We start from the raw sequence: 8,232 nt of genomic DNA, 5'->3' as shown, positions 1-8,232 counted from the left end.
TTCTGACTGTTCTTGGAGTTGGATTCCCAGTAGGAATGAGCTTGCGATTCCTTCTTGACCCGGGTTGTCCAACTTATATAAATACAGGGCTTCTCTTCACTCTTTCTCACATCGCAAACTTAACTTCTCTACTTTCTAGCTTGAGAAAGATCTTGGAGAATTTGTACTGCTTGTCGAAGAGAGGAGTTGCCGTGCATCCAAAGTAAGTCGAGCCCATAAAAATATATATTCGTATATATTTTTTGTCTTTTTTGGCAGCAAGGTTGTGGTCCAGCATGGGTTGGAGCTAACGCAATAAGGCATGGTGCAAGTGCTGGGCTCAAGGAGAGAGCATGGAGGAGCCAAGCCCAAGGCAGAAAAATGGAGGCGCTGGGCTTCGGAGCAGTGGCCAAGAGGTGTTGGGCCTTGCGAGTCGTGGGCTTGAGCTGGGAAGCAGGCCACGCATGCGGGAGCTGGGCCAGGAGGCGCGCGCTGATGCCTCGCTCGCTGGTGTGTCGTGGGCCGCAGGGGTGCGCCAGGTGGGCTGCGACGGTGCTAGGCCAAATGCACTGCTGGCGAGATGGGCTCGAGTTGGAGGGTGCGCTGGGCTGCTCGCGCTGGGCTGCTCCAAGCTGGGCCATTTCTTTTTTTTTTCTTTTTCTGCCAGCTTTTATTTATTTCTTTTTTCTTTTTTCTTGTGTATTCTAACTTGTAGAATTTTCTTCTCTTCTTGCAGTTGTCTGTTGATCATGTCTTCTGAAGATGGTAGGAAGTCAAAGCTCCCTTCTGTTGAGAAGACCCGAGTAGGAGCTACTCTAGCGTCATCTGCAAGGGTCAAACATCTTGTTGGTGCAGATAGCAAGAAGATTGGTGGTATGCGCAACATTAAGGATGTCCCCCTTAAGCCTCTTGCTGATGAGTGTGGAGATCGTGATCTGCTCCGTGAAATAGTCCTTGCGCGATCTAGTTCACCTGTTGAGAGGCAAAGAGATGCAGATGTTCATATCCGAAGTTTGGATCGTTTGTCCCAGTCGAAGAGTGGAGGTCGATGTGGGAGGTCTGCTCATCCACCCAACCACCATGATCCTGCTGTTGAGTCATGAGCAGTCAAGCGTGGAGTTGATTCGTCGCCACCAATTCCTTTGGAAGTGAGGTTGGCAGAGGCTAAGAAAGCGAAAGAGTCATCTGCTCGGGCGAAAGGTTTTTCTGCAACGTCAGCGACTGATCCCAAGGTGGACAAGTCCAGTCCTGCAGGGGATGTAGGCGTGTCTGATCTGCTCAAGACGCACTTTCTATCAAGTCCATCCGCTTGTGCTGGGCTGGTTGATCAAATCCGTAAGCTGGTGATCTTGGTACCTTTTCAAGTCTTTCCTTGGAAAAACAAAGGGAAGCAGCACTTCATCTGCTTCAAAAAGGAGTTGTTTTTGCTGCTGAGACCATTCGGAATTCGTCTGCTGTTGCCCCCTCTTCTGTTCAGCTTAGTGAGTTGGAGAAGAAGAATGCTGAGTTAGTTTGCAAGCTTTCTGCTGAGCAGGCTCGCTATGAGAAGAAGACGTCTGACTTGAGGGCGATGATATCCGAGCTGAAGAGTTCCCTTGCTGAGAAGGATTCCTAGCTTAACTCTTCTGCTGCTAACTTGGCTAGTCGGAAAGATGCTTACTTCCATCTTGAGCGCAAGAATGCCGACATCTCTCACAGCTATGACAAGCTTTTGGCTAGATTTCATGCCTATCATGAGTCTGCTGAAGAATCCAGGTCTAAAGCTACCGTGGATGCGTATAAGCTGGGCTACATGGACTGCATAAATAGAAAAGATCCATTCTTTGCCATTGGAGATGAAGACATTGAGATGCTTTGCCCTGAGCAGGTTAATGCTGTGGACACGGAAGGAGTTGAAGAGCAAGTGGCTGAAGAGGCAGTAGTCGATGGAGCAGGAGAGGATGCAGCCGATGAGGCAGTGGCAGACGTCATAGAGCAGGCATGTGAAGCTGTTGAGAGCGTGGCTGATCAGGTGGACGCCGAAGAGGCTGCAGATCAGGGTTCCCCTACCGGCGCTTTGGAGTAGATGAAGACTCCTTTATTTCATTTCAGCTTTTGTAGTCTGCTTTTTGTTTAGAACAACTGGTCTTGTTTGACCTATCTTCTTTTTTGTTTGAACTCGGCCGGTTGGTCACTTTGCTATGGAAATTTCAGTTATTATTTTTTCAACTTCAATTTGCATATTGACTTGTGAACTGCTTGAGTAACCGGCTAGTGTCTTGGCTGTACATTTCCCCTTAGGATTTTTGCAAAAGCCAGGGTCCCTCTTAAGGGATTTCGGGCGTATTTTGTATTTTTCCGGAGAAAGCTTAGGACGCTTCTGGTCGTTGCCCTACGTCTCCCTTAGGACGCTTTTTATGGGCAACTGTATGACTATCCTGCCTCCCTTAGGAAACAGATAGGAACCTGGATATCTCCTTTAGGAAATTCCTGGCGCACCCTGCGTCTCCCTTAGGACGCTTTTTTGTGGGCTGCGACTCCCGAAGGACGCTTCTGATCGTTGCCCTGCGTCTCCCTTAGGACGCTGCTTATTGATCGGTTCATAATTGTATATCATTTTGTACCCTTCTAGCTTATGATTTGGTTATGTTTTTGAGTTAAACTTGTGCTTTTAATCCTTTTTGTGTTTATCTTTCAGCTTTAGGTAACAATGATGGCTTTGGATATGAAATGATGTAATCCATGCATGTTAAAGCCTGATTTGGATAAAGGGAAGAAGTGCTTAAAGACAAACTCATTTTGGCTACAGCCCCCTGCCAATCCAATTCCGTAGGTCATATTGCAAGCTTTTTTTCAGCAACCTACACAACTCGGATGAGGCCGCATTCTTCATGAAAGTTGTTCCAATGGGTGTGTAATATAACATATCCAACATTCAGCCCCATTAAATAAATCTGGAGTCCATAACCTAGCAAACACTGAACCACGCTCAGGATGCATTTTTGTCAGCGAGCAAAACGAGTTAGCAATTTGTTTCGGCCTTAACTTCCTCCTCCGAGCTTGGATTGGGCCAATACTTGTGTGGTTGGATCATACACATTCTGAACTTCACAATGGACATCTTAAAGTCTTCATTTGATTCAGCCTAGCCCAATTTGTAAGCCCTTGAAGTTGCTGGTCATGCTGACCTCAGGATGAGCTGGTTGGAAGCTTGGTCATGGTGAGCTAGGCATGAGCTATTGTAGCTGGTTGGAAGCTTGGTCATGGTGACATGAAGATGAGCTAGGGCTGCTGGTGGGATTTATTGGTGAAGTGCATCAACCAATTCAGATTTTCTAATACAAGTGCATCAACCAATTCATATTTTCTAATACAAGTGTTGTATGCATTAGCCATATCAAATTCAGATTTTCACTTCCCCTAGGCCTATAAATAGGGATGTTCTCTAAGCTTGTAAACACACCCCAAGGGGGGGAGCTCTCAAACACTTCTCTAGAGCTCCGTTCCCTTCTCTCCCTCAAATTCTCTTAGTTTCTCTTTCTTGTTTTCAATTGTTGTAATGAAATCTTAAGGAAGGAAAAGACTAAACTACCCTCGGAATAATTTATTAGGTTTTAAGTTGACTTTTTGACCGAGAAAGAATTTGGAAAATCCACTTGTACCATTGCATAGAGCGCGACGAAACGAGTCCGTAGACACGTAGTAGACTTGAATCGGACTTGTAACGAAGAAATTACGAGCTATTTACGAAATTGGGCTAAAATTGTAATTTCGGAAAAATCAGATTTTTTTTTAAAAAATCTGCTTCTCTCTCTCTCCTCACTCTCCCTTCTTCCTCGCGTAAACCCCTCCCCTCTTTCTTATTTTTCCAGCAGCTCCTTCAAGCCTCCATAGCCACCACCTCACCTCATTGCCTGACACGAAACTGGCCAAGATCGGACCAGCCCAACCTCGCCGCCACACCCCAGACCTGCACCGCCGTTCAGCCGCCACGAAGCTGCCCAGAAAACCAGAAAATCGCGTCAGTTTTTGCAGAATTTCGTCGGCTCCGTTCGTCGTCATCCGGCCACCAGATCGGACAAATGAGGTATGGTTTTTCAACTGATTTTCATGCTCTAGCTGATGGTTTGGTAGGATTGGAGAGATTTTGAGGTTTGACAGGTTAAATTTCGAGTTGAAATTCTGCCGAGTTTGAGAGCTCCGTTTCAGTCACTTCCGTTCATTTTTTGGCCATAGTCCAAGAACAAAAGTTGTTCCAAATAGGGTGTATTAACTAGGACAGGAGTTTGGGCCGGCGGTTTGGAAATTTTCCGGCTGCCGGAATTTACTATTCACACCCATTTTCCGGCCGGCACGTGGGCGGCCAGGTAGCAGGGACCGCTCTTGGTCCCAGAACGATCCTTGTGTCCTCACGAGCGTGTAGGAATTCGCGGATCTCAATTCGGATAACGTTTGAACCCCGAACGGATTTCGCATAGTGTGCGTTTTCCGGGTTCAATACGTTCGGGCCGTTGGATCGTAGTCAAACTGGAGTATGTTGATCTAGGTAATTTTATAATCGTATAGGATTCGACGGATCGTTAATCGGAGTCCCGAATACTCCGAAAAGGCCAACCCTAGGGTTAATGTTACGGAAAAATCATTCGTTTGCCCGATCGTGCGATCGTGAGCAATCCGACCGTCCGATCAAGACCAAACTTTCGGGACATGTGTCCTAGGCCTATTGGAACCTCTAGGAATGATCGGATTAGAATTCTGAAACCGTGGACCCCACGGGGTCCCGAGTTGACTTTTGGGGACTTTATCGCTTTTGAGTCCCGAGATACTTCTAAAGTGTGTCCACTGAGAGGAAAAGCTAATGTGGGCATAGGAATGACTTTTAAAGTGATGCACGCACTTTTAGGAGCCGGGGGTCAGGGTTTTTAATTTAATATTATATTACTGAGCAGAGTTTTTAATAAAGTATTATGATGGTTATACAGGCACCCGGGCACCAGGTGACCCGCAGGAGGGACCTTCAAAGGGTCCAGCTAGCTCAGAGTATCTGTGAGTGGACTTTTTGTTTTATAAACGATTTATGCAATATAATTTCATTATTTGATCTTGAATAAGTTTTACTGAATACAGTTTTTCTAGCATGACTAGATAGATTTAAACATTTCTATTTGTTTGTATGCTGCCTAGTTGAGCATGATTAAAAGGATTTGGAGAGTCAGAATTGAGGTATTACCAGATTAAATGGCAGCAAGATTTAAGGAATGGTTTTATAAACTTTAATCTTTTTCAGAATCATTTATATATATTTATTTTAAACCACCATAGGTACCCAAGATTTATTAAGGTTGCCTTCAGTATAATAAATGTTGCCTCGGAAATAAAGTTGCCTTCGGAATAATATTATGTTGCCTTCGGTTATAATGATGTCGACGGACATCCAGTTGCCTTCGGGTAGGTCAGCATGCTTGACACAGCCCCACGAGTCTCGGGGACGCTCGAACCGTGTGGTGCTAGGATTTGCGGATCAGGCCGACCAAGTGTCCCCTGAATTCTGCTAGGATTGCGGATCAGGCCGACCAAGTGTCCCCTGAATTCTGCTAGGGTTGCGGATCAGGCTGACCAAGTGTCCCCTGAATCTGCTAGGATTGCGGCTTGGGTGACCTTGTGTTTCCCGAGGTCTGCTAGGATGTGTCACTCCGGTGGCACAAGGATGGAATTGATGGATTATATGGAATTGATGGATTATATGGAATTGACGGAAACTAAAGGAATTGACGGAATTATAAATGGGTACACCTGGTGGTAGATTAAAAGTTGGTTTCAATGCTTTCAAGGATTTAATGTTTTAATCAAGTGTGTGATTGTTTATATATATATATATATATATATATATACATGCTTGCATTGATTTCTGTACGTATATTTATATAAGACTTAATGTTTGATTAAGTGTATGATTGGCTCTTAAATATAAATAGAAATGCATTGATTTTAGTACTAGTATAAATAAGAAAATGATATAGTTTTATAACTGTTTTTACAGAGGGGTTAGTATGTTCTAATACTATTTTCTAACGCTTTGTTTTGGTCCACTCACCCTTTTTAATGTTTTGCGCCCCCAGGCAGTAGTCGTGCATCAGTGCGCCACCACCGGGCCGAGTCCATCTTCCGCCACATTTCCTGACAACGTAGGGTCTTGTGTAATTATTTTACACCTGTAATCTTCTATGTAGAGCTCTGATATTGCCCTAGATTGCATGTCTGACTGTTGGAATGTAATTATTTGCATGCTGACAGTTGGTGTATATTTTATATGCATGTTTGACAGGTGTAATCTTGGGATTGGTTTAACTACGGGGGAGATCTTGCTGAATTTTTCAGCAAAAGTCAAACCCCAGTTTTAGTTGAAAGTTGACTACAAGGGCAATTAGGTCTTTGGTGCTCGGCACTTGCCAGGTGTCGGACACAAATAGGGTCCGGCTCGGATTCCAAAGTGGAATTTGGGTCGGGTCCTGTCATCAATCCTTTCTCTTCTTTGAATTCTGTTTATTTTCGTAGTTGTTTTTGCCTTTTGGTCCACGTTGAGTTCTTTGTTTTTGTATGCTGAATCCAACCATATAGAGAACATAAAATTTGGACTTACGGTTGGAAAGTTATAGCCTAAAAACTGAACAGAGGTCGAAGCTGAAAAACCTAGAAACGAATCTGTCCAAATGGTGATAAACGGGTGATAGAAAGTGCTGTTTGTTTTTTTTTTTCTTTGGTTTCTTGGTTTGTTTCTTTTAGTACAACAATTTATGTTGTTTGTTTGAATTTGTTTACAGTACTTAGTTCATTTTTGTTTATGGTTTGTTATTTCATTTTATCTTAATTTGTTTTTATTTCTTATCTTAAAAATTTTAAAATAAAAAAAAAATATTTTTCATATGAGCCGACTTATGGTAACCCCAGTGAGCACTTCCGTTAATACAGTGTCTAGGAGTTCTTTAGGCGACACCTTCGGTGTCTAAGAAGTTTGGGTTTTAAGCGGGACCATTGTGACCCCTCCAACCTTCCCGGATCCCCTGGCTGTGTTTTCTGAGGCCCTTAACTGGTCATCCGTGAGTTGCTTGTATATTCGTGTGTTTTTAAATTAAGTTTTCTTTATTTTCTTTGTTTTCTTTTCTATTGAGTCTTTGTTTTTGTTTTGTTTCTGTTTTTGTTTTGTTATGTGAGTTTATTTATTTATTTACGTGGTATGGTTAGTTAGTTTATTTCTGAGTGTTAAAACACTTTTTTTTTTTTTTTTCAAACATTGCATAAAAACAAAACAAAAAAAAAAAAAACAAAACAAAACAAAACAAAAATAAAAACAATAAAAATAAAAAAACAACATCATCATCATCTTCTTCATCTTCTTCATCTCCATCATCATCATGGCTTGCCTCTATTTTCTCGCACTTGTAGAATCTGCAGTAGCTCCACATGGTCCTCATTTTTTCTCTGCAGTGCTTCCACGTGCTGATTGGCACAGTAGAGCCGCTTCTGCAAGTCCGCCACTATAGCCTTCAAGGAAGCTATTTCCTCGCTCATCGCGGCACACTCCCTTGTCCTCGCCAGTAATCGCATGCCCAAATTGGTAGCGGAGACCGCGTGGAGCACAGTTAAATTGTGGGACTCCTCTACCGCTGCCTTATCAGACCTCTGTGCCACATGCAGATGATCTATCGGAGTGAGCTTGCTGCTAATCATGCCTCCTAGCAGCACTGCTCTGTTCGACAGTGCCTCAGAAAAGTTCGGTATTGCCTCAGCAAAGTTTGAGGCCGTGCCGTGATGATATGAAGAGTTTGGAAAGACAGTGTTTGGAGGAGCCCTTGTCTGGGCATTCGGTGGTGCAAGTGAGAGCTCAAGGTTGAGATCAACAAGGTGAGTGCATGAGGATGCCATTTTTTTTTTCTGTTTCTGGATTTTTTGATGTTTTTCCTTGAGTTGCAGGAAGAAATGCTGGGTATCATCCGCTTGCAGAGGTGTGGTTTAAATAGACATATGCTGATGAGAGAGAGCCAACACCATTTCGGATTTCCCGGGCATGCTCGACCTAATCGCTTCAAGGGGGAGCACCTTTACTTTACTTTTCTTTTTTTCCTCCGTGTTTTCTGGTGTTTAATGTTTTTGCCCGTTACTTTCATTTTCTAGTGCTTTGTGTTTTTGCCTTTCCCTTTCGGCTATCATCTTTGTCTTATTTTAGTTAGGGAAATGTGTTTTCTTTTCCGTTTGTCGTCTTTGTTTTATTTTAGT

General features: G+C 43.4%; 1 long non-coding RNA gene across 1 annotated transcript; it reads left to right on the top strand.

The window, feature by feature from the left end:
- Positions 1-3,541: 3,541 nt before the first annotated feature.
- Positions 3,542-6,376, top strand: LOC148294689 (uncharacterized). The gene is made up of 3 exons (XR_015835064.1): positions 3,542-4,045; positions 4,941-5,004; positions 6,078-6,376. It is a non-coding gene; the product is annotated as an uncharacterized LOC148294689 (long non-coding RNA).
- The last annotated feature ends 1,856 nt before the right edge of the window (positions 6,377-8,232 follow it).

Source organism: Prunus avium, chromosome 4 (assembly GCF_965620075.1).
Source record: "Prunus avium chromosome 4, drPruAviu1.hap1.1, whole genome shotgun sequence".
Classification (NCBI taxonomy): Eukaryota; Viridiplantae; Streptophyta; class Magnoliopsida; order Rosales; family Rosaceae; genus Prunus; species Prunus avium.
This window is presented reverse-complemented; position numbering and strand designations above follow the sequence as displayed.